We start from the raw sequence: 27,353 nt of genomic DNA, 5'->3' as shown, positions 1-27,353 counted from the left end.
GTTGAGGGTGAATTCAAAACCCCGAACATGTCACGTGATTAATTTTTAATTTCTATCATTCAATTTATTTAATTGAGATTGTTTACGTTTTTCTATAATTAATGTTCATGGTTTATTCTTGTTTTATTTGAGTGGCCAATTAGATAGGACTTGAATAAATTCTATTGCTAGATTAAAATTCTTGATCCGTAATTGTCTTGATATTTTAATCATTAGTAGCATGTTGGAATCAATGATTTCAATTGGAGAACATAACCTAGGTTAAATAATCCGAGCTTGTGTGTTTATTGCCTAGATCAACCTAATATCTTTCTCTGTTTAATGCTTCCATTATCTTAAATTTAAAGAGCTTGTTTTAAATTATTTAATGGTTAGAGATTAGGTGAAGAGCTTGTTTTGCCTAACGACACACTAAGGAAAGATTGAGACTAACAGAGCTTATTGTTGTCTACGGTTGATAGTTTCAATATAAATTGATGATAGAATTAATATATTATATGCATGTTTGGTGGTGGCGAATGATCCTTTAACCAAAGTTTTCATCATTATTATTTGTTTCTCCTTTAATTAGAGTTTTTATTAAATTCTTGTTCGTAGTTTTAATTTTTTTTATTTCTTCCTATTTAGTCAAAAATTCATAAACCCCCCTTTTATTTATAATTGGCATTTTTCTTTAGTTAGATTAATTTATATTATTATTACTATTATTATTACTACTATTATTTTATTTTAAATCTTACTTTAGAGTTGATAATAAATATAACTAGCATAGTCTCTATGGGATCGATCCTTACTCGCTCTGTACTAATTATCGTAAACTGAATGCAGTCACTCGCAAGGATCATTTTCCTCTGCTATTCATTGATCAAATGCTTGAAAGGTTAAATGGTCACTCTCATTATTGTTTTCTTGATGGTTACTCAGGTTATAATAAGATCGTTATCGCTCCGAAAGACCAAGAGAAAATGACTTTCACATGCCCCTTTAGAACATTTGCTTACCGACGCATGCCGTTTGGTCTCTGTAACGCTCCTGCCACTTTCCAAAGACGTATGATGAGTATTTTTTCTGATTATGTGGAGAACATCATTGAGGTATTTATGGATGATTTAACAATTTATGGTGATTCTTTCGATAGATGTTTAGATAACCTTACACTTGTTCTTAAATGATGCATTGACACTAACCTTGTGCTTAATTGGGAAAAATGTCATTTTATGGTTAATCAAGGTATTGTACTAGGCCATGTTATTTTTGAAAAGGGGATTGAAGTTTATAAATCTAAGATAGATCTTATTCGCACCTTACCACCTCCTACTAGTGTGAGGGAGGTTTGTTCTTTTCTTGGTCATGCAGGTTTCTATCACAGGTTTATCAAGGTCTTTTCCAAGATAGCATTACCCCTCTGCAACTTACTTCAAAAGGATGCAATGTTTGACTTCAATGAAGAGTGCCAAAGAGCTTTTAAGAAGTTAAAAGAGGTTTTGACATCGGCCCCTGTGATTCAACCACCAAAGTGGGATTTACCAGTTGAGATAATGTACGATGCCAGTGACTATGCTATTGGAGCCGTGTTGGGCCAGCGTGTGGGCAAGCTTCCTTGTGTGATCTATTATGCCTCTCGTACATTGAATGATGCACAACTTAACTACTCCACTACCGAGAAAGAACTTTTAGCAGTTATCTTTGCCTTAGAGAAATTTCGTTCTTATTTAATTCGATCTAAGGTAATCGTTTACTCTGACCATGCAGCTATTAGGTACTTGCTCACTGAAAAGGATGCCAAGCCGCGCCTTATTCGATGGATACTTCTATTGCAAGAATTTGACTTAGAGATTCTAGATAAGAGAGGTTCTGAGAATTTGGTGGCAAATCATTTGAGTCGACTTACTTGTAACGAAGATGCACTTCCATTGCATGAAAACTTTCCGGATGAGCAGTTATTACAGGTAGGTATAGTTACTCCTTGGTATGCAGATATTGTCAATTACTTGGTTACCAGGACAGTACCGGAAGAGCTGACCCGTGCACAAAAGGCCAAGATCAAGAGTGATGCCAAGTGCTATGTGTGGGATGAGCCATACTTGTGGAAGCATTGTTCTGATCAAGTTATTAGAAGGTGCGTACCGAAACTAAATTTTCTTCTATTCTCACCTTTTGTCATACTCTGGCTTGTGGAGGACATTTTGGACCAAAGAGAACAACCTTTAAGGTACTTGTGAGCGGTTTTTATTGGCCATCACTATTTAAGGACGCATATTTGTTTTACAAATCTTGTGATCGTTATCAGAGAACAGGTAATTTGGGACCTAGAAATCAAATGTCGCAATCTCCCATTCTTATAGTTGAGATTTTTGATGTTTGGGGCATCGACTTCATGGGACCATTTCCTTCATCGTTTGGTAATCTCTATATTATTCTTGCGGTTGATTATGTTTCAAAATGGGTAGAAGCAAAAGCCACCCGAACTAACGATTCTAAGGTTGTGGTAGATTTTATAAAGAGTAACATCTTTACAAGGTTTGGAACACCAAAGGCAATTATCAGCGACAGAGACACTCACTTTTGTAACAGGTCAGTAGAAGCCCTCTTTTGAAAATACAACATCACTAACAAGGTATCTACATCTTACCATCCCCAAACTAGTGGGCAAGTTGAGGTGTCTAATAGGGAAGTGAAATCAATCCTTGAAAAGATAGTTAATCCAAATAGAAAGGACTGGAGCTTACAGCTTGATGATGCACTTTGGGCATATAGGACCGCATACAAAACTCCTATTGGTATGTCACCCTACAGGTTGGTATATGGTAAGCCTTGTCATCTTCCAGTGGAACTTGAACATAAAGCATGGTAGGCTGTGAAACAATGTAACATGGAACTGGACGCCGCCGGCCAACACAGAAAGCTCCAATTGCAAGAATTAAAGGAAATTTGAAATGATGCCTATGAGAGTTCACGAATCTATAAGGAAAAGACTAAGGCTTTTCATGACAAGCAGATCTTGAGAAAGAATTTTAAAGTTGGATAGAAAGTTTTGCTATTCTATTCTTGCCTTAAGTTGTTTCCTAGTAAGTTACGTTCTTGATGGGTTGGGCCTTTTGTTGTTATTAATGTTTTTCCTCATGGTGCAGTTGAGATCAGGAGCTTAAAGACAGGTAAAGAGTTCAAAGTTAATGGTCATAGGTTGAAGCCTTACTATGAAAACTTTCAGACACTCAATGCAGATGAGGCTCCACTTTATGAACCTACGTACGTTGATGAGTGAAACTTGAGAACTATGTCAGGCTGAGGACAATAAACCAAGCGCTTATTGGGAGGCAACCCAATGGCTGGAGAAAAGATTTTGAGAGCATGCCATAACAGATTTGATCTTTCTCACTCTCATTCTCATTTACTTTAGCCACTTTATGTTGAATTTTGTTTATTTCTGTTTGTGTGTCTCATCTCATTTCCCCATGTTTAATTCTGTCTTTTGTTAGCTTAGGCTTACATTGAGGACAATATAAGAATTAAGTGTGTGGGGGGGGGGGGTGGATTTCAAACTTAGTTTTTGTTGCTTCGTCTTTTTCTTTTTACAAAAAAAAAAAACATTGTTTTGAATATTAGCCAGTGATAAGAATTTGATTGACAATGAATATGGTTATTAGAAAGGGTTGAATATTACCTTAGTTTATACTTGATTCTTGTGTTGATTTCCTCTTAATTGAGATTCTTTAAACCATGAGCACTAATATCAATTCTTTCATAATTTTGACTTAGAATTTGAGATTGACGTAGCCTGAGTTGAGAATTTTAGATTGAGTAAATGATTGTTTGTCTTGATTCTTATCTCCACAATACAGTGTAGTATACACAAGTACCATAGTCAGAAATAGCTACCTATAATAACCCTTAAGAGTGAAGCTATCCTTGAGTAATTTGGGCCTATGTACCACCAGTTTGTAGAGGATAATCTACCATGAGAAGAAGGCTACCTTAAGCGGTAGAGTGAAAGCTCCTGACTATAAAAAAAAAAAATCAAAAGAAAATGCACACAAATGCCTGTAAAAGAAAAAAAAATTAGAGATCAAGATGATAAGATTAGTTTGACCTACTCTTTTCTTTGTTCGAGGCAAAGGCTGCTGATATTGAAGATTTTGGAAATGGATTTTAATTGAATTGATTCACACACACACTGTGAGAATCAAAAGATGGATGAGATTGACTATTGATTTAAAGTTAGAACTTCGATAATATTTGAAATTTTCTTTGAGCTATATGACTTATGCAATCTTTGAGGCTAGTTTTATTTTAAATTCTTTTGTTCTTTGTTCTTCAAAAAAAAAAAAAAATGCAATGATGTTTGTGGGTATCATCGCTGAAGCCCTTACGAGACTATAACTCGTCCACTGGGGCCGCCTAGGGGTTTAAAGGCTTGTTGCATACGCTAAATGTAATCGTGATTTCCTACGAAAGTGGACTAGTTTAGGTTTTCTTTTTATTTTTGTTCTAGGTTTGCTCGAGGACGAGCAAAGGGTAAGTGTGGGGGAATTTGATAAGTGCATATTTTCCATATATTTTGCTATTAATTTCTCCATCGTCTTCTTGTTTTGGTCTTAAATATTCTAGTTATTTTAGTTAATTTTTAATTTAGTAAATTATATTTTATTGTGTTAATTTTTATCTTAGTTTTATTTATTTTGTTATTTTAGGTATATTATGGAATTAAAGAAAAATTAAATCGGAACATTCAGGAAAGAATTTTGATTGAAGATTGAGAGACAAAAGTGCATAAGAGTTCAAGAATTGGAAGGAATTAGAAAATAAAGAATATTCCCTAATTAAAGCTTGTATGGGCCAAGCAAAATTAATGTTGCACATGGAGCTAAAATTGGAAAATGGAAGTAAAAAAGGAAGCCGAGCCAATTAACAAACCAAGCCATCACATGAAAGCAAAATTGGAAAACAAAGATTGCAAACCAAAAGTGGCCAGCACGTGAAAGGAAAGAGAATAAAGCTTTTTGGCTTTAGGAAATCATGGCCAAATCATTATTGGCTTATTAATTAAAGCATGAAAGTGGCGGTTTTGGGCTTTGGATTTAATTCTTCCATGCAAGGATTTAAAAAAAGCCACAATTGAAGCATTATAGAAAGGATCAAGTGGAAGCAACACACGGGGGGATTTTTTTCGGCAGCCAAGAGGATTTGAGGAACCAGCAGCCGCAAGAAGGAAAAACAAGGGAGAAACCGAAAAGGAATTGAAGAAAAAGGCAGCCGCTTGAATTAATCTCCATGATTGGTTTTGTCAATTCTCTTATTCCCAATTCAATTATGTTAGGCTAGATTTTTATTTGGTTGAGGGTGAATTCAAAACCCCGAACATGTCACGTGATTAATTTTTAATTTCTATCATTCAATTTATTTAATTGAGATTGTTTACGTTTTTCTATAATTACTGTTCATGGTTTATTCTTGTTTTATTTGAGTGGCCAATTAGATAGGACTTGAATAAATTCTATTGCTAGATTAAAATTCTTGATCCGTAATTGTCTTGATATTTTAATCATTAGTAGCATGTTGGAATCAATGATTTCAATTGGAGAACATAACCTTGGTTAAATAATCCGAGCTTGTGTGTTTATTGCCTAGATCAACCTAATATCTTTCTCTGTTTAATGCTTCCATTATCTTAAATTTAAAGAGCTTGTTTTAAATTATTTAATGGTTAGAGATTAGGTGAAGAGCTTGTTTTGCCTAACGACACACTAAGGAAAGATTGAGACTAACAAAGCTTATTGTTGTCTACGGTTGATAGTTTCAATATAAATTGATGATAGAATTGATATATTATATGCATGTTTGGTGGTGGCGAATGATCCTTTAACTAAAGTTTTCATCATTATTATTGTTTCTCCTTTAATTAGAGTTTTTATTAAATTCTTGTTCGTAGTTTTAATTTTTTTTATTTCTTCCTATTTAGTCAAAAATTCATAAACCCCCCCTTTTATTTATAATTGGCATTTTTCTTTAGTTAGATTAATTTATATTATTATTACTACTATTATTTTATTTTAAATCATGCTTTAGAGTTGATAATAAATATAACTAGCATAATCTCTGTGGGATCGATCCTTACTCGCTCTGTACTAATTATTTATATTAGTGGTAAGGTTTTAAATTTAGTGCACCTTAACGACACTACCAAATTTTTGGCGCCGTTGCCGGGGATTAGCGTCTAGTTTGTTTATTATCACTCGTTTTATTTTTATTTCTTTTCTCATTTTATTTATTTATTTTATTTTAATTAGTTATTTTTTGTTCTATATTTAGATTTTCATGAGCATAGAGGACATTCGATTGAAACTCGAACAACTTAGAGCAGCCTCATCATATTCAGAACTAGATTTTTCCATCCACATTCCACTCCCGAAGACAGAGCCGAGCAACCCAGAACCCGAACCAATGGCTCAGAATAACAACCGAACACTCAAAGAGTTGGCAGCTCGTAACTTGGACCAGCAACCCTTATACATTGAGAATCCAAACCCTGAGGTAAACTTTGAACTCAAATCTGAGATGATTCATCTTCTTCCTACTTTTCATGGTCTTGCAAGAGAGGATCCAAATAAGCACTTGAAGGAGTTCCATGTGGTCTGCTCCACAATGAAACCAGCCGGAGTTTCTGATGAGCAAGTTAAGCTAACGGCCTTCCCATTCTCTTTGGCAGATTCAGCCAAGGAATGGTTGTACTATCTCCCCTCTAGTACTGTCACTACATGGAATGAGATGCGTCAGCTATTTTTGTAGAAATATTTCCCAGCATCAAAAGATGGCAGCATTCGGAAAGAAATTTGTGGAATCCAACAGTATAATGGAGAGTCGCTCTACGACTATTGGGAACGATTCAAAAAGCTATGTGCTAGTTGCCTCCACCATCAGATAAGTGATCAACTTCTTATTCAATACTTTTATGAGGGTCTACTATCTATGGATATGAGTATGATTAATGCCGCTAGTGGAGGAGCACTCGTGGATAAGACACCAGAAGCAGCCCGAAATCTCATCGCTAACATGGCTGCTAATTCCCAATAGTTCAACACCAGGAATGATCTACTGCCGCCACCTAAGCGAGTCAATGAGGTAAGTACTACTTCTTTAGAACAACAAGTTTCAAATCTTACTTCTTTGGTGCAACAATTAGCTCTGGGGCAACAAATGAGACCGTGTGGCGTATGTTCTATGGTCGGGCATGCGACTGACATGTGCCCTGCTATCCAAGAGGGTTCACATGAGCAGGCCAACGCAGTTGAGGGGTTCATAGGCCAACCAAGACAAAGGTATGATCCCTACTCTAATTTTTACAATGAAGGGTGGAAGGATCACCCTAATTTTAGGTATGAGAACCAACAACAAGGCATTTCTAATGTGGCACCGTCTCGACCACCAAGCTACCCCCAACACTGGGTGCAACATCCTTACCAAGTTCGGCCACCTCCACCTCCTCAAAATCAAGGTACGTCTTTGGAAGGTATTGTAAAAGCTCTCGCTACTAACTCTATGCAGTTCCAACAGACTACCCAGACACAACTCCAACATTTAGAGAATCAAATTGGCCAATTGGCCACATCTATGAGTAGGATAGAGGCTAGAACTTCAGGAAAGTTACATTCTCAACCAGAAATTAATCCAAAGGAGAATGTTAGTGCTATGTCTCTTAGGAGCGGAAAACAGTTGGAACCATTATTAGCTAAGCCATCAAAATTGTCCACAACATCATCGCACTCTGTGACCAATCCCTCCCTTGAGGCTCTTCCATTAACAAGGAAAGACGATTCCCACTCGGCATTGCCAGTTGATCCATCTGGCTAGGTAAGTACCCCCTTACCTTGAATTAAGACTCTTTCCATTCCTCCACCATTTTCCCAGCAGATTTAAACAATCTAAGAAAGAGGAGCAAGAAAAGGAAATCCTTGAGACCTTTCGTAAAGTAGAGGTAAATATTCCTCTACTTGATGCTATTAAACAAGTGCCGCGTTATGCAAAGTTTTTGAAGGAATTATGCAGCAACAAGCGAAATATTCCTTATTAAATGTTCAGTTTTTAGTATCAATCACACTCCCCAACTATCTTATTGCTAGGCACTAGCAATTTAAATGATAAAAATCTAGTAAAAACCCAAATTGAAATCTCTCTCTCTTTTTTTTTTGGCAGTTATGCTAACTTCTTTGATCAAATTATTGACAACAATCAAATAAAAATATAAACATTATCTTCGACTTAAAGAAAATCACTCCCACATGAATTCATGCAAAATGCTCAATTGCCAAAGCTACATTAATCAAGCAATTTTTCAAGAATGATATGTCAAACCCCAAAATCTCACGGTTAAGAGTGACTCTCTTAAAAGAAAATAAACGTACTAAAAACAGTCACTCCAAGAAGTGGTAAATTGAGAGAATAATAAAACAATACCACACGGTCTTGCCACGATGAAAGAATAACGCCCATAGCTTAGAAATAAAATAATCTTAAGTCAAATGAATTACTAATCAAACCAATTTGTTTTCATTTTTATGCGTCACCACACCTTTTAGTCCATATTGCCAGCTTCTTGTTCAGATAATAGTTCCCTAAAATTAAGAATAACTTTCACTAGGTTGTGACGTAGGCTAGGGATATGATTAATAAAGAAGGATAATGGGAAAAACAAAATATATGTTGAGAAAAATAAAGACCTTTTTGAAATTGCAAAGTGCTTTTTAAGTTTTTTCATTTTTTTTCTTCTTCTTCTTCTTCTTCTTCTTCTTTTCTTTTCTCTCTTTTTTTTTTGTTCGCATTTAGTTTCTTTTCAATCGCCCTTTTTTTTGGCATCGATTTTCTAAATAAAATAATCATTCATATTTTTCTCAAACATGAATAGGTGATGGAAAATATAAAACATAGGATAATACTCCAAATTAGAATGGGATGGGATAATAAGTTAACATTTTTTTTTAGGCTCAAAAGGATTAACTATAGATATTTCACAATTGGGATCGTTGGAAAAGGCTCAAATAGATCAAAGATGGCTTTTCTGTTATCTTTTAGGCTCTAAACAATCTTTTAATATCAACGAGTTAAATGGAATTTCAGATGCACCTGCACAAACTTTTTTTTTCTTTTTCTTTGTTGACTTTAAGGAAAATATAAAGATCATCTTGTATAAAATAATAAATTGCGAAGCTGTATAGGTAAACAAGGTTACTCTTCAAAGATAATAGGTTGTAAAATTCACTTGGAATTTATTGTGACATGTACATTCCTCCAATTAGCTCAATCAATTTCACTTATCAAATCTTTGAATTTACACTTATTACCAACATCAACATGCAAAGTGGCAAACATGATGTAACATAAGTCAAAGTCGAAGATAATACAAATACTAAAATATAAAAGTCATCATGTCATCCAATATCAAAAGATCACACAAAATGCCTTAAAAGTTTTATTTTTATTTTTATTTTTTTTACAAACAAAACATCACAAATACTAAGAAGATGCGTTTTTAGAGTCACTACTCTCTATATCCAGCCATCTTCGACTCATATTTATCCAAAGTTAGTAAAAACATCACCAGGATTGAGATATTCCACAGTTGTCAACTATTCTCTTCCCAACCTGAATGAGACATTGTCCTCAATGTCTTAAATGAAAGAATTAGAGTTTAGAAGACATTACCCAATTGTTGCACGAAAATATTTACAAACACAGAGTTAAATCTAATTTACATTTCTTATGATGGTTACTACCATCATTAAACAACCAATTCAATGCCAATGTCCTGGAATTTGACTCTTGTTTGTAGACTTGTAAAAGATCAAGTAACTCATTAGCAGTAAAAGCATTAATAAAATGTTTTTTACACTAAGACTGGAACGAAATGATTCTTAATTGCATGGTTAAAAAAATGCTATTAAGCCATCATAAAAGTTGTTAACATTTAACAAACTTATGAATTTTTTATGAATGTTTAAATGAGTCTAACATTCAAATGTAATTAGCGCCTCTAGAGTTGCAAGATCTCTTGGCAAGAAAATAAAAGCGTCAACATGATTTAACATTTTAAATATTATTTCTTGCTTACTTGGGACGACTATTGTTGTGCAAATTTTAATGTACTCGCAAGCGCACGAATCTATTGTAGTGTAGATCAATGGTGACGAGTGTCGATCCCACGAGGAGGTGGATTTTAATTATATGTAGAATTAATTTTGTAAATGGGTGGTTGGAATTGTGGTGGAAGTGATTTAAATTATTCTAAAATTGGAATTGAAATGGCGATAATAAATTCTAAAATTTGACTTGCAATGGCGAGAATAGATTGAAGATAATTCTATTGAAATGACGTACTTGGGTATTCGGATCCGCATCAACATGCATCATGGGCTAAATATTCCTTATTAATGCCAATTAAATCATGAGGGGGGAATCCACACCTCATGAACCACGCTCTAATCAATATGGTGCTAAGAGCTTATCGTGCCAAATAATAATAACCTTATACTAGAGAGCCGGTGTAACCAAGGCGGTATCTAGACAAGATTATTATTATTTGTCGACGAGAAGTCAAAACATCCACAAAAACTAGAGGGGAAGAGAAAATAAATTTACCAAATTAAGCCCATGACACATGTTGAGACTTCACCTTCAACCCAAGCTTGAAAGAAAATTAGCCACTCATAATTGAACTAGGGGCGAAATGGGAATTTATTAAAATACGAAGAAAATACAAGATGGAGAAGGAATTACAGAAAATGGATCCCAAAAATGGATTCAGAGATATCAAATTAGGGGGGAGAGGCCCCCTTTTTATAGATACATGGAGTAAATCATGGCCATCGGATTAAAAACAGTTTAGACGCTCAGGATTGCGCCACGTCATCAGTCAACAGTCCACGGTTTGACCACGCGGATGAACAGTAACATGGTTTGACCCGACTTTGAACAGTAACGCGGTTTGACCCGGATGAACAGTAACGCGGTTTGGTTGAAAATAATCCTGTGTGATGCATGCACCGTACGCGAGATTTTTCGTCCACTGATATGCTGCCACGTCACCATCAACAGTACATAAGAATTTTAGTCCAACAGGATCGTGACACCTCATCAGTCAATGCCACATCATCGGTCAATGCCATGTCATCATCCGTCTATGTGAACAGTGTCGTGAACAGTAACGTATACAGTACCGTACACGTGAATAGTACCGTACATGTGAATAGTGCCATTTTTCCTTTTATGCTCCTCCTAAGGTTTTCAACCGTCCTGAGTTCAAAAGTGATGTCCGTTTTGCCGTCTGATCTCTCCTTTATTGTGAAATGACTATAATGCCCCTAAAATACATAAAATACTTAATTAAAATAAAACACATGTAATTAAATCATAAGAAGGTTAAATATATAAAAGTAAGGGTTGTTAGTAAGACTTAAAATGTAAAATGACGGTTTTCTCCTTTATAAATATGCATTTTCTAATACTCAACACACCCCCCAACCAGCTTATTGCTAGTCCCTAGCAAATAAAGCGAAAACAAAATTCAAATTCAAAATATATATATATTTTTTTTAATAGAAACACTCGTATTTATTCCATCAGATTAATGATAGCAATCAAATAAAAGTATAAGCATTATCTCCAGTCTAAAGCAACATCACACCCACATCAACCATCCACATGAATTAGCCCAGTAGACTTTGTTTTAGCTACTCTCAAGAATGACATGTCAAACCCCAAAATCTCACTGGAAGTAGTGACACTCTCACAAATAAATTAATCCCAATAAAAATAGTCACTCCAATGAATGGTAATTGAGAGAGAAAATAATAAAGAAGTGATATCACATGCTCTCACCAAGATGAAATAAATATGCCCTCAGCTTAGAAATAATACGATCTCAAGTCAAATAAAATGTTAGTCAACCCACTTTATTTATCTTTTTTTTTTTTAATTATGCATCACTACATCTTTTTAGCCCATATAACTAGCTTCTACTTCAAACTATAGTTCCCTAAAATCAAGAAGGACTTTTATTAGGACGAAACGTAGGCTAGGGACATGGCTAACAAAGAAGGAAAATAAGGAAAACAAAGTGTATGTTTGAGAAAAATGCAGAGAATTTTTTTTTTTTTTTTGGAAGTTGCAAGGTGGATTTCACCTATTTTTATTCTTTTGAAACAACAACTTTTGTTTTTGTTTTTGTTTTGTTTTTTTTTTTTTGCTTTTATTTGGCATAACTTCACTGAACAAAATAATTATTTACATTTTCTCAAACATACATAGGTGATGGAACTTATAAGATATCAGGTAATACTCCAAATCGGAGTGGGTCAAGATGATAAGTTGACAAAGAAAAGGTTTTTTTTTTTTAAAGGCTCAAAAGGGTTAACTATGGATATTTAATAAAAGGGATGGCTAGAAAGGCTCAAACGGATCAAAGATGGCCTTTCCATCGTCTTTTAGGGCTCTGAATAACCTTCCATATCTACTAGTTAGATGGGCCTCCAAATGTAGCAACACACTTTTTTTTCTTTTTTTTTATTTTTATTAAGGGTTAACTCAAAAGAAATCTAGAGATCGTGTATACAATAATAAACTGTTAAGCTGTATAAAGAATGGGCAAAAGGGTTACTCTCCAAGAAAAATGATAGGCTCAAAAACTCACTTGGTACTTATTATGACATGTTCATTCCTTCAAGCAACTCATATATGTCTCCGACATCAACATGTAGAGTAGCAAACATAATGTAACATCACTTAAGACCAAAGATAATACAAATAATAAAATTTAAAATTAATCATGTCACCCAATGTTAAAACAAATCACACAAATTTTTTTTTTTTTAAACAACATTCTACCCCCCAACCTATTCTAAACATGAAAGGAAAATATGCATGCAGAAATGTGAAAATGATGCATAAAAACTAATTAGAAAAGTTACACGTAAAATGATAGAAAATGAAAATAATTTATTATTATTATTTTTTTAAAGAAGATGCGTTTCTAGAGGAACTACACTCCATATTCAGCCATCTTCGGCTCAAAAGTTGGAAAATGTATATTGATAGAGGAGAAATTAAAAAGAAGAAAAATAAACATAAACATATAATAAAGAAAAAGAAAATGTCTGAAATTTTTTTTTTTAGTTTTTTTATTTTTTATTTTTTATTTTTTTATTTTTATTTTTACGATGAAGATGCGTTTCTAGAGTCACTACACTCCATATTCAGCCATCTTCGACACAAAAAGTTAGCAACAGTTAGTTTCTACAACAAAAATTAGTAAAAACTTAACCAAAATTCCACAATTGTCGACTATTCCCTCCCCCCAACCAGAACGAAACATTGTCCTCAATGTTTGAAAGGAAAGAAGTAGAGTTTAGAAGACATCACCTGGGTGGTGCAACACAGAAAACAATATTTACAAGCGGAGAGTTAAATCTAATTTGTACTTCTTACTGCGGCTACTGTTACCATCATTATTTGGGCGCTCCAACACAAAGGTCCAGGGGTCTGGCTCCGGTTTATAAGCTTGTAACAGATCAAGTAGCTCATTAGCAGTGTGAGCACAAATAAAAAGTTTTTTCACATTAGCGGGAATAAAATAGTTTTTTATTGCATGGTTAAGAAATGCGATAAAGCCATCATAAAAGTTATTGACATTTAACAAACCGATGGGTTTTTGGTGGATGTGCAGATGGGCCCAAGATGCTAGCGTGATAAGTGCCTCTAGTGTTGCAAGATCTCCTGGAAGGAAAATAAATGCATCAGCATGATTAAGCATTTCAGTTATTCTTTCTTGCATACCTGAGACGACTAACTCTTCTCCAGTTGATGAGTCAGACGAACTGCCCAATGGTTTTAAGACTCTTGGGATGATGCCTAACACTTGACTTCCTCTGATAAAAGCTGCTTCTGAGACCATTTTTGATAACCCTCGATTACCTCCTCCATACACCAAGTGTAATTTTCTCGCTGCTACGCTTCGACCAAGATCTATGGCTGCCTCAACGAACTCTTTATGTTTGCCATATGTAAATCCAGAAAGCACACAAATGTTCTTGAATTGTCTATTGGGAGTAGCTGACATTGTGATACTTCTCAAAAACAATTTGTGAGTGCTTGACAAAAAAGAAATCACATTTAAGAGTCTTGGTGATAGTGGGTCATGGTTGTGTATGAGGTAATATGTCAGTGTCAAATAACGCGTAAAGCACGTGGCTCGCAAGTCAAAAAGAAAACAGTAAAAAGGAAAAAGTAAACAGTAATAAAATTATTAAAGACAATAATGCAAACAATAAGACAATAGTGAAATAAAATAACAGTAAAGTAAAAGGATATTTACAGGTAGTTGCGACTGTGGCTCACATCTTCCTCTGGTTTTACGTCCAGAAACGGCTTGAACGCCCTCTATGGGTCGAGGATAGGCTTCCTATCCAGTTTTCTTATAAACTGGCAAACAGGGTCGTTTATAGTCAGATTCCCGAGACTATATCGTGCATGCTCTTTCTGGAATAATGGCCATAACTGGAGAATCGCTCTTTGCACATATCCACTGGGATGCGTTTCAAGAGACAAAAGGATATCATCCAATGACTCCTTATTCAAGCCATCCCTAATGAATTGAATCTTATCTTCCCTGTTATCAGACACCATTCCTAAAGAACATGGGTTTTTATTGCAACTCATTCTGGCACACTTATGACAAGCAACAGAAATTCTTCGAGCTCGTCGTTTTCTTGCATAATTTCCTTTACCACAACCAGGCATGAATGCAATAAATTTTGGAGGTAACTCACCTGCCGATCGTACTTTAGCCTCGATTAACCAACGGATGTCAGCAGGTATGTTATTCCTCATGAGTAATCGCATGCGTTCGGACCGAGCTTTATAAATCGTAAGGAGGGCATTCTGAGGAAGTGAAGGGAATCGCTTGTGAAGCTTCGCTAGAATCTCGTTTCTGTCCATACCTTCGCCTCAGAATATCAGTTATTATGGGAAACTGAAGTAACCGACTTGATTGTCACGGAGTACCGTTATCCGCCACTTCACCGGGGTAACAATCTAAAGCACACAAACAGAAAAACAAATTAAAACACACAAAGAAAATTAAAATCGTCCTCTTATTGAATTTACCTCAAGCTCCAACTGGATGTCGTAAACACTTCTCTCAATGTCTCTGAGTTGGCTTTCTAAACCCTCAACATAGGCTACTAACTCTGGTGGTTGTAGAGCCCAAATGCGATGTGTTTTACAAAATTGAATCTGTCTTTTGAGATGAGTTTTGACACGTTGAAGTGGTTTAAGAATGTTCAGGAGGAACGGTCTAAGTATGAGACTCATGATTAAAAATGATAAGAGAAAACTTAATGGTAAAATAAACACACTTATGCAAAAACAATTTCAATTAGTAAAAGAATAATAATAAAAAGAAAGAAAGAAAAATCAAATCAACGAAAAGAAAAAAAAATCAATTCAAATTTGGTGGGTCACTCAAATTTATTTCGGTGTCTTCATCATGTGGTTGGTACTCTAGATATGGCTTTAATCTTTGACCATTAACTTTAAACGTGACACCGTTCTCTGGGTCCTTAATTTCAATTGCCCCATGTGGAAAAACAGTATGAACAATAAAGGGACCAGACCAACGAGAGCGTAACTTACCTGGGAATAGGTGCAAGCGAGAATTGAATAAAAGCACTTTCTGACCTGGAGTGAACGATTTTCTCATAATTTGCTTATCATGGAAGACTTTCATTCGTTGCTTGTAAATCTTGGCGTTTTCGTATGCATCATTGCGAATTTCTTCAAGTTCTGCCAGCTGTAATCTTCTTTCTGAGCTGGCTTGCTGCATGTCAAAATTGAATTTCTTGATGGCCCAATATGCACGATGCTCGAGTTCCACAGGTAGGTGGCAAGCTTTTCCATACACTAGCCTGTAGGGTGACATCCCAATCGGGGTCTTGAAAGCCGTTCTATATGCCCATAAGGCATCATCAAGTCTTAATGACCAATCTTTTCTGTCCGGCCTCACCGTTTTTTCTAATATGTGCTTTATTTCTCGATTGGAGATCTCAACTTGGCCACTGGTTTGCGGATGATACGGGGTCGCCACTTTGTGTGTGATTGAATACTTTGTCAAAAGAGCTTTGAATGCTTTGTTACAAAAGTGGGCACCACCATCACTGATTATTGCTCGAGGGAATCCAAAGCGCGAGACAATGTTGCTTTTCAAAAATCCTATCACCACCTTGTGATCATTGGTCCTACATGGAATTGCTTCTACCCATTTTGATACGTAGTCAACAGCAACCAATATGTATTGATGGCCAAAAGAAGGGGGAAAGGGTCCCATGAAGTCGATACCCCATACGTCAAAAATCTCAACCACTAAAATTGGATTTAGTGGCATCATATTCCTTCGCGTAATGCTTCCCATTCATTGACACCTATCACATGAAGAACAGAAAGTGTAAGCGTCTCGAAATATAGATGGCCAATAGAAACCACATTGTAAAACTTTAGTCGCTGTTTTCTTAGCACTGAAATGGCCTCCACAAGCTTGTTCATGGCAGAATGAAAGGATATTCTGAATTTCACTTTCTGGGACACATCGTCTAACAATTTGGTCTGCACAATACTTGAATAAATATGGGTCATCCCAAAAGAAATTCTTTATCTCTGCAAAGAATTTAGCCTTGTCTTGCTTGGTCCAATGCTCTGGAAGTTTACCTGTAACAAGATAATTAACTATATCAGCATACCAAGGTAATACTTCCACACTCATTAATTGTTCATCTGGAAATGACTCATTTAATGGTAATTGTTCTATAATTGTGTCAAAATGGAGATGAGAGAGGTGGTCCGCCACAACATTTTCTGTCCCTTTTTTATCTTTGAATTCCAAGTCAAATTCCTGCAAAAGTAACACCCAACGAATTAGTCTGGCTTTTGCATCTTTCTTTGTGAGAAGATATTTAAGAGCAGCATGATCTGTGAATATAATTATTTTACAACCAATGAGATAAGATCGAAATTTTTCTAATGCAAACACTACTGCTAGCATTTCTTTTTCAGTAGTTGAATAGTTCAACTGTGCATCATTTAATGTCATACTAGCATAGTAAATAACATGGGGAATTCGATCAACTCTTTGTCCTAATACTGCTCCTACTGCATAATCAGATGCATCACACATTAGCTCAAATGGTAAGCTCCAGTTTGGGGCCTGAATGATGGGTGATGATGTCAACAACCGTTTTAATTTTTCAAACGCCATAAGACATGAATCATTAAAGATAAAAGGTACATCCTTAGCAAGTAAATTGCATAAGGGTCTAGAAACTTTGCTAAAATCTTTAATGAAACGTCTATAGAAACCAGCATGCCCAAGGAAAGATCTTACTTCTCTGATTGTTTTAGGTGGAGGAAGATTAGAAATGAGATCCACCTTGGCTTTGTCAACCTCAATACCTTTGCTCGAAATGATGTGACCGAGAACAATACCTTGTTTTACCATAAAATGACATTTCTCCCAATTTAAGACCAAGTTCTTCTCGATACATCTCTGCAGAACTAGTGTTAGATGATGTAAACATTGATCAAATGAATCACCAAAGACAGAAAAGTCATCCATAAAGACTTCAAGAAATCGTTCAACCATATCAGAAAAAATGCTTAGCATGCATCGTTGAAATGTAGCAGGTGCATTACATAATCCAAATGGCATTCTCCTATATGCAAATGTGCCAAAAGGGCAAGTGAAAGTAGTTTTCTCTTGATCTTTTGGTGCTATGGGAATCTGATTATATCCTGAGTAGCCATCTAGAAAGCAATAAAATTCATGGCCTGCTAATCTATCAAGCATTTGATCAATAAATGGTAAAGGAAAATGGTCTTTACGTGTGACAGAATTCAACTTTCTATAATCAATGCATACACGCCATCCTGTAGTTACTCTAGTGGGTATCAATTCATTATCAGCATTCGTAACTACTGTGACTCCTGACTTTTTGGGGACAACTTGTACAGGACTGACCCATGAACTATCAGAAATTGGATAAATGATACCTGCATCTAATAGCTTAAGGACTTCAGTTCTAACAACTTCTTTCATGTTAGGATTTAACCGACGTTGCATTTCCCTAGTAGATTTAGCATTTTCATCGAGGTGAATGTAATGCATGCAGTCTACTGGATTTATACCTTTTATATCTGCTATGGTCCATCCTAATGCTTCTTTGTGCTCTTTTAAAACATCCAACAACTTACCTTTTTGTTCGTCATTTAGGGATGATGAGATGATTACCGGCAGAGTACTTTCTTCTCCCAAAAACGCATATTCCAAAGTGTTGGGCAATGGTTTGAGCTCGAGTTTCGGTGGTGATTCTGATGATGGGATGAGTTTCTTCTCTGATGGTGCTAGTTGTTCAACTTTTGATTTCCATTTATTAGTGTCCATAGATGGTGCTGAGTCAAGCAGGGCGTTGACCTCATCGACCGATCTGTCAATATCAAAATCCAAACCAAAGTGAGTTAAACATGTTTGTAAAGGATCACTAAGGTTTGAAACAAAAGTATCATCAACTAATGCTTCAATTAAATCCACATCAACAATTCCATCATCTACACTGTAAGGTTGTTTGGCAATGTTGAAAATGTTTAGCTCCATAGTCATGTTGCCGAAGGACAACTGCATATTTTCAGTCCTGCATTGAATGTGAGCATCCGCAGTTGCCAAGAAAGGTCGGCCTAGAATAATGGGGATGTGCTTCCTTGAATCCTGTATTGGTTGAGTGTCAATTACAATGAAATCAACAGGAAAATAAAACTTGTCTACCTGGATAAGCACGTCCTCCACAATACCACGAGGTATTTTCGTGGACCGATCTGCAAGCTGTAACACCACTGGAGTTGGGTGTAATTCTCCCAGTCCAAGTTTCACGAATACAGAGTAAGGCAAAAGATTTACACTAGCTCATAAATCCAACAAAGCATTCTCAATTGTGTGGTTCCCTATACTACATGAGATAGTGGGGGAGCCTGGGTCTTTGCATTTTAAAGGAATTTTATGTTGGAGTATAGAACTAACGTTTTCTGTTAAAAATGCCTTCTTTTGAACATGCATATTTCTCTTTTTAGTACAAAGGTCTTTAAGAAACTTGGCATAAGATGGAACTTGTTTAATAGCATCAAGCAAAGGGATGTTAACACTTACCTGTTTGAAGATTTCAAGAATCTCACCTGTGGATTTTCCCTTTTTTCCTTTAGCTAACCTCTGAGGAAATGGAGCTTTCGGAACATATTCTCGTGGGTTAGTTTCTTCTTTCTCCTCCAGTGATGAGTCCTCAACATTCACAGGTACAATTTGATTTTCTTTTGTCACCGGCATCTCCACTTTGTTGTCGACTTCCTTTCCTTTTCGCAAGGTCATTACTGCTTTGATTTCTCCATGCTGCTGTGGTGAACTGGTACTTGCTTCATGTACTCCTTTAGGGTTAGGCACTGGTTGACTTGGAAACTTACCTTTCTCAACGGTCATTGCCAAGGTCTGAACTGAAGAAGCAAGTTGTCCCACCATCTTCTCGAGGCTTGAAACTGATTGGGCTTGTGAATTGAAGCCTGCTCTCAACTCATTTCGTAGTCCATCAATGGTGCGATTCTGTTGCTCAATCGTGGAGTGAGTAACATTCTTGAAATTTTGGAATGCATCCTCCCATGGTCTGGGTTGAGAGTAGTTCTGGTTCTGATTGTATGGTCTGAATGGGGGCTGAGAGGCTTGAGGAACTTGAGGAATTTGTTGCATTGGTGGAGCTGGAGCTGCTGGTCCATTCTGTTGGAATCCTTGAGACCATGAAAAATTGGGGTGGTCTCTCCATCCAGGGTTATATGTGTTGGAGTATGGGTTGTAATTTGATGGCTTTCTCATTACACCTATGGCATTGGCTTGATCTGAGTATGAGTCCTGGTCATGTGGTCTTGTTGATTTAGCAGTCGATAACGATGCTATTTGTCGAGCAAGACCTTCAACCATCTCCTTGACTTCTTTGATTCCTGAAGTTGATTCGCCAATTTGAACCTCATTCACTCCTTTAATTCTTCTAGTAGTCCTAAGTGATCGACTCCGTTGTTGGGAATTATCTGCTTGTCGCTGGAAGAATTCCCAAATTTCTGATGCACTTTTTGACATTAGCTCTCCTCCACTTGTTGCCATTAGCCATTCTTGCACATTCGGCAATAATCCCTCCAAAAAGTATTGGCATTGGTGCCATTTCTCGTACCCATGATGTGGACACTTCAAGAGTAGTCCATTGAATCGCTCCCATGTTTCGAAAAATTGCTCGTCCTCTCTCTGGGTAAACTCCGAGATTTCCCTGCGAATAGCATTGGTTTTATGTACTGGAAAATATTTATTCAAAAATTTTGTAACCATTTGTTCCCATGATGCAATGCTATTAGCAGGCAATGTATTAAGCCATGAACGAGCCCTATCCTTTAAAGAAAATGGGAATAGTCTAAGTTTAACATCATCGTCTGAAAAATTTTCATATTTAAAAGTTTGACAAATGGCATGAAAATCGTTCAGATGATTATATGGATCCTCATTTTCTAGGCCATAAAATGTGGGGAGACAATTTAGCACACTAGGTTTTAGTTCAAAGCTCCTAGCAGCTACATTAGGGTATCTTATGCATGATGTGCTCAAATTAGCTAAAGGACTGAAGTAGTCCTTAAATGGCCTCTCTTGTGGTTGCAAATCCATTTCAAATTTATTTTTAATGTGCTTTTGTGTGCGAAGTGTTTTTTCTAATTCAAGGTCTATAGGTTCAAGATTGGGTAATAATGACCTTCGACCATGCATGCAAAACAAATAAAATAAAAAATAAAGATGAGAACAAAATAAATAAAAATAAAGAAGAGGGAGAAATTACGATACTAACCTTATTGCGCAATTACAACCTTACTATAAAAATACACAAAAATAAATACGTGAAATAATAAAAATAAATTAATAAGAAAAAAAATTACAAAGAAAAATAAATTCAAAATTAAATTACAGAATTTTAAAGAAGAGAGAAAATAAATAAATAAAATTCTTAGCTCAAAATGTAAATTCACTCTTTTTTTCTTTTTCTTTTTTTTAATAATAATAAAAATACAAGAAAAAAAATAAAAGAAATTATTCACAAAAATTAATTCTATGAATTAAAATTACTTACCTCCCCGGCAACGGCGCCAAAAACTTGTTGTGCAAATTTTAATGTACTCGCAAGCGCACGAATCTATTGTAGTGTAGATCAATGGTGACGAGTGTCGATCCCACGAGGAGGTGGATTTTAATTATATGTAGAATTAATTTTGTAAATGGGTGGTTGGAATTGTGGTGGAAGTGATTTAAATTATTCTAAAATTGGAATTGAAATGGCGATAATAAATTCTAAAATTTGACTTGCAATGGCGAGAATAGATTGAAGATAATTCTATTGAAATGACGTACTTGGGTATTCGGATCCGCATCAACATGCATCATGGGCTAAATATTCCTTATTAATGCCAATTAAATCATGAGGGGGGAATCCACACCTCATGAACCACGCTCTAATCAATATGGTGCTAAGAGCTTATCGTGCCAAATAATAATAACCTTATACTAGAGAGCCGGTGTAACCAAGGCGGTATCTAGACAAGATTATTATTATTTGTCGACGAGAAGTCAAAACATCCACAAAAACTAGAGGGGAAGAGAAAATAAATTTACCAAATTAAGCCCATGACACATGTTGAGACTTCACCTTCAACCCAAGCTTGAAAGAAAATTAGCCACTCATAATTGAACTAGGGGCGAAATGGGAATTTATTAAAATACGAAGAAAATACAAGATGGAGAAGGAATTACAGAAAATGGATCCCAAAAATGGATTCAGAGATATCAAATTAGGGGGGAGAGGCCCCCTTTTTATAGATACATGGAGTAAATCATGGCCATCGGATTAAAAACAGTTTGGACGCTCAGGATTGCGCCACGTCATCAGTCAACAGTCCACGGTTTGACCACGCGGATGAACAGTAACACGGTTTGACCCGACTTTGAACAGTAACGCGGTTTGACCCGGATGAACAGTAACGCGGTTTGGTTGAAAATAATCCTGTGTGATGCATGCACCGTACGCGAGATTTTTCGTCCACTGATATGCTGCCACGTCACCATCAACAGTACATAAGAATTTTAGTCCAACAGGATCGTGACACCTCATCAGTCAATGCCACATCATCGGTCAATGCCATGTCATCATCCGTCTATGTGAACAGTGTCGTGAACAGTAACGTATACAGTACCGTACACGTGAATAGTACCGTACATGTGAATAGTGCCATTTTTCCTTTTTTGCTCCTCCTAAGGTTTTCGACCGTCCTGAGTTCAAAAGTGATGTCCGTTTTGCCGTCTGATCTCTCCTTTATTGTGAAATGACTATAATGCCCCTAAAATACATAAAATACTTAATTAAAATAAAACACATGTAATTAAATCATAAGAAGGTTAAATATATAAAAGTAAGGGTTGTTAGTAAGACTTAAAATGTAAAATGACGGTTTTCTCCTTTATAAATATGCATTTTCTAACACTCAACAACTATCTCCTTTCTAGTTGGTTGGTCGAGTAAGCATCCCAGGGGTTTTAAAGTTTGTGGGATGATGCCTAACACTTGGCTTTCTCTAGTGAAAACAGCTTCTGAGATAAGCTTTGATAACTATCGTCACCTCCTCCATATACAAGGTATAGTTTTCTCTCAACTATGACACGACCAAGATCGATGGCTGCCTGAATAAAGTCTTTGAATTTCCCATAGTGAAACCTAGAAAGCACACAAACATTCTTGAATTGTCTACTCGAAGTAGCTGCCATTAGAATAATCTTCAAGAACAATCTGTAAGGTTTTTTAAAAAGTTCATATTTAAAGATCTTGGTGACATATATAATGATACACAACTGTAAATAGAGTGGTGTGTTTGTCAAATGATGCATAAAGCTTATGGCTCCATTATTTAAAAGCAAACAGTGAAAAGAAAAAGCAAATAGTGATCACCTCATTAAAACCAATAATGCAAAAGATAAATGATAACTCTATGAAATGAGAGTTATCATGACACTTTGAAACTTAATCAATATTACTTAGAGAGTAAATGATGTATTTTTGTTCCATTTTAGTTATATTTTGCAAGAGCATCCATTTAAATTTATTTTTAATAACTTAATTTTATTTTAGATCGTTTTGTGCTTAGATTATGTGCATTATTGTACGTGACCAAAAAGCTCAAGTTTTAGGGATGTAATGTTACTGCAATAGACCTGCATAAATGACAAGGAACTTGGCTACAAAAGAATTAAAACAAGTCTGAAACATTGAAGATGATGTAGCCGTTGCTGTAGCAATCATGTAGCAACAACAGACTAGATTTTGCGTGCGGTAACTAAAAGATTGTGATCTAAAATTTTCAAAAATGGAGGATACGCGCCACACGCTTTTGGTTACCATAATTCTAAGTTATAAAAGAAGCACGCATGGAAAGAAAGAGAAGAGAGCCGTCACTCAAGGAAAAATAAAAGAGAAAAACAAAAGAAAAAAATAGAAAATAAGAGAGATTTGAGGTTTGCAACAGAGGATTCACAGAGAATAAGAAGGAGATATCGCAAGATTAAGCGAACTTCAACTCTTTATGTTGTTTTCTTATTTTCTATTTATTTTTGGGAATGTATTTAATGGCTAAAGCAATTTTATTTATTGTCCTATCGCAAATCATGAACTGAATTCTATTATGGTTGAGTGATAAACAATCTTAATGGATGTTTGACTGATATATGTGTGTTGATCTGTATTTGCTATAACATTTTGTCTTAATTTTACTTATTGCAATTTCCTATTTCGGCTGATCACCCATTTAGAGGATACTAGCTAAGAAAGAGCCTAAAAAAGGTCTGATTTAGTGGAACAAATTAAGACAATACTTGGTTTTAGATTGAGTTTCCCAAGTTTAATTAATCTCGATTTGAATAGGGTCATGCTTGATCTAAAATTAGTAAAGAACTAGAACGTTTAATACTATATCTAATATTAGCGTAATAATTGGCCACTGTTAGGTTGCATTAGGTAAAGATATCCAACATGCGACAACTGAGGATGCATGAGGGATTCACCTTGTAGGGTAAATAGAACTTAGAACGTTTAATGCTATATCTAATATTAGCGTAATAATTGGTCACTGTTAGGTTGCATTAGGTATAAGATATCCAACATGCGACAACTGGGGATGCATGACGAATTTTGCCTAGTGCTGTAGTAGATGCTGTAACAACGGTACTGTAATTGAAAAAATTGTCAATACCATTAAGTGAGTTTAATTACTCAACTACTACTTTCTCATTAATTACATCCTAGTAGTTTGTTTGAGATTTTTCTTGTTGCATTCTGTTATTTGTATTTTTAGTTTAGTTAGTTCATTAGTTTTATTGATTATTTTATTTTAATTTAAATTGAGATTGCAGTGTTAAGATTGCTGTAGCAAATTCGATAACATCAATTCTTGTGGAGAGGATCTGAATACTCATCAGTATATTACTTATTGTATACACTTGCATATTGACACCTATAGCAGCTTAAGATTGCTGTAGCAAATTCGATAACATCAATCCTTGTGGAGAGGATCTGAATACTCATCAGTATATTACTTATTATGTACACTTGCACGCTGTCACCTATAGCAATTGAAATCACCCAACAATAAACGAGTAGTAAAATAAAAGAATATTTACTTGTAGTTGTGATTGTATCTCACATCTTCCTTTAGTTTTACTTTCAGTAAGGACTTGAATGCCCTCTATGAGTTGAGGATATGCTTCCTAATCGACATTAAAAAGTATACATTTAATAAGGATAAAATTATCAGTTTTTCACTTACAGTGTTGATTAATGCGCGCATTATTCCTAAATTATCTTAACACTTCCCAAATATATTTATGTTAAATTAATTTGTAACATGTTAATTTTAATTTCCAGATAAATTTTAAGAATAAGGAGGAATCAGAGCTGAAAGCAATAGATAAAGAAGTTTGATTGTATCAATACCCACTTACTTATCCCTTTGATTATTAAAAGTAATAATATAATAATAAATTAAATAAGAATAAAAGAAACAAAGGTGGAAGATTTTGTTGCCTATAAAAGTCGAAGAAAGGGAGCGGAGTGGGGAAGTCGAGAGAGAACAAAGTGAAGCTGATGAAATCTTTCTTTCTTTCTTTTCTTGTTTTCTGGTGTAATCAATTTTCGTGTAATATATTTCAAAAGTTTGTCAAATAAAAAAATGTTTTGTTTTCTTCCAATATGAGTGACTAATTTTACTAAGTTGAGGTAAATGGTGAAGCTCAAGGTTTCAAATTATTAAATTAATTACTTTCTCAAGTGAGTTTTAAGTTTATTTTATTCTTTTATGGTTATTTTTATGCCGTGTTAATTTATAGATTTCTTTGGATTTGTATGATATTTTGACATAATGTCAACACATTAATATAGTTGTGACACATTAGGTACTTGATTCCATATTTATCCACACACATAGTTAGTTAAGAATTAAATGATATAATAATTAACTGGTAAAAGTGAGGCGAAATATAAAAATGAGAGAATATTAAAATTATAGTTTGAATACTGAGAGTGGATCCTGTAACTTTAGCATAATTTTAAATTGATTCCTAGTATTTTTTTCCCGCCATTAATTTTCTTTGTTTAACAAATTGACTGTTACTTTTTAAATTCCCTATGGTTCGACTCTAGACTCATCGGGTTATATTATTACTAGATACTCTTATACTTGGAAGCAATAATACTTGTGGTTGTGTCACGTTTTTGACGCCGTTGCCGAAGAGTTTCTTAAATTTGTTATTTTATTTTTTGTCAATTATTATTTACATTTTTTGTCAATTATTATTTGCGTCTTAAGTCATTTCTTTGTTTGGTTATAATAATTCATTTCATAAAATTTCAGTAAGCTCCCTTCTCTCTCTTATATTCACAAGATTTCCATAAAACTTGTGAAGAATTTTATTTTAGCCCAAACATTGTTGCAAACCAGTTCTTAAAACTGAATTGGAATTTGGATCTTTGGACTTTGCCTTATTCGTTGGACTTTTGGACTTGGTGGACATAATGGACATGAACTTGGACTTTTAAAATAACAATTAAGACCTAATAATTGAAATTTAATCAGCTGGTAAATTTTAAAATAAAAAAAATTGCATTTTTTCTTTCTTTAAATTTATGCAATTTACTTTTTGTATTTATTTTTAATGGTCGGTTCAACCGCCTGAATTTTTATTTAAATTTTATTAATTTATTTTTTTTGTTTATATGGTTGGTTCTGCTGCCTATAATTTTAATTTTAATTTTTTATTTTTGTACATTAATTTGTTTAATTTTTATTTTATGTTTTATTATATGGCTGATTTTAAAATACCGCCGTCGTTTTAGTTCATCAAAGCTTTTCTCGCATTCTGGCATCCATGCAAACTTGACATTTTTCTTTGTCAACAGGGTCAATGGGATTGCGATCTTCGAGAAACCTTCCACAAATCTTCAGTAGTATCCAACCAAACCTAGGAAGCTTATGACTTCTGATAACTCTATGAAATGAGAGTTATCATGATACTTTTAGACTTAAATCAATAGTACTTAGAGAGTAAATGATGTGTTTTTATTGTATTTTTGTTATATTTTGTATAAACATTCATTTTAATTTAGTCTTAATAAATTTTGCTTGATTTAGAGTAATTCGTGCCCAAATTGTGTGCTTAATTGTAGGTGTCCAGAAACTTATCTTTCACGGAAGGGATGCTGTTGCAATAGGCTCACAAAAATAAGGAAGAACATGGCTACATAAGAATTGGAATAAAATCTGGAACAATATGGTGTTGTAGCCGTTGCTGGAGAACCTATTGCTGTAGCAATCCTGGAACAACGACATAGAAAATTTAGCACGGGATATATGCATAATCGATATCTGCAGTTTCCTAATCTGACTTATGTGTGCCCTAGGCTTCTGTTTACCCTAGTTTTCATATATAAAAAGAGCACACATCATATGAAAAAAGGGCGGTGAATTAACATTGGAGAAATCAAAGGGAAAAGGAGAACAAAATCAGAATTCATGGGAAAGCAAGTCTACACCAGTGAAGATAAACCAGCAGAACTATTGTGGATTCAATTTTCATCGTTCTTTACTTGTTCCTTTGCTTACTCTTTGATTGAACCGATGTATTTCATGGCTGATATTTTGCTGTTTGTTTTTCT

At 35.0% G+C, this 27,353-nt stretch overlaps 1 non-coding gene across 1 annotated transcript; it reads left to right on the top strand.

Annotated features, from left to right (window-relative positions):
- The first annotated feature begins 20,291 nt into the window (after positions 1-20,291).
- Positions 20,292-20,395, top strand: LOC112097496. The gene has a single exon (XR_002905028.1). It is a non-coding gene; the product is annotated as a small nucleolar RNA R71 (small nucleolar RNA).
- Positions 20,396-27,353: the final 6,958 nt, after the last annotated feature.

The sequence above is a fragment of the Citrus clementina genome, unplaced genomic scaffold (genome assembly GCF_000493195.1).
Source record: "Citrus clementina cultivar Clemenules unplaced genomic scaffold, Citrus_clementina_v1.0 scaffold_6, whole genome shotgun sequence".
Lineage (NCBI taxonomy): Eukaryota > Viridiplantae > Streptophyta > Magnoliopsida > Sapindales > Rutaceae > Citrus > Citrus x clementina.
This window is presented reverse-complemented; position numbering and strand designations above follow the sequence as displayed.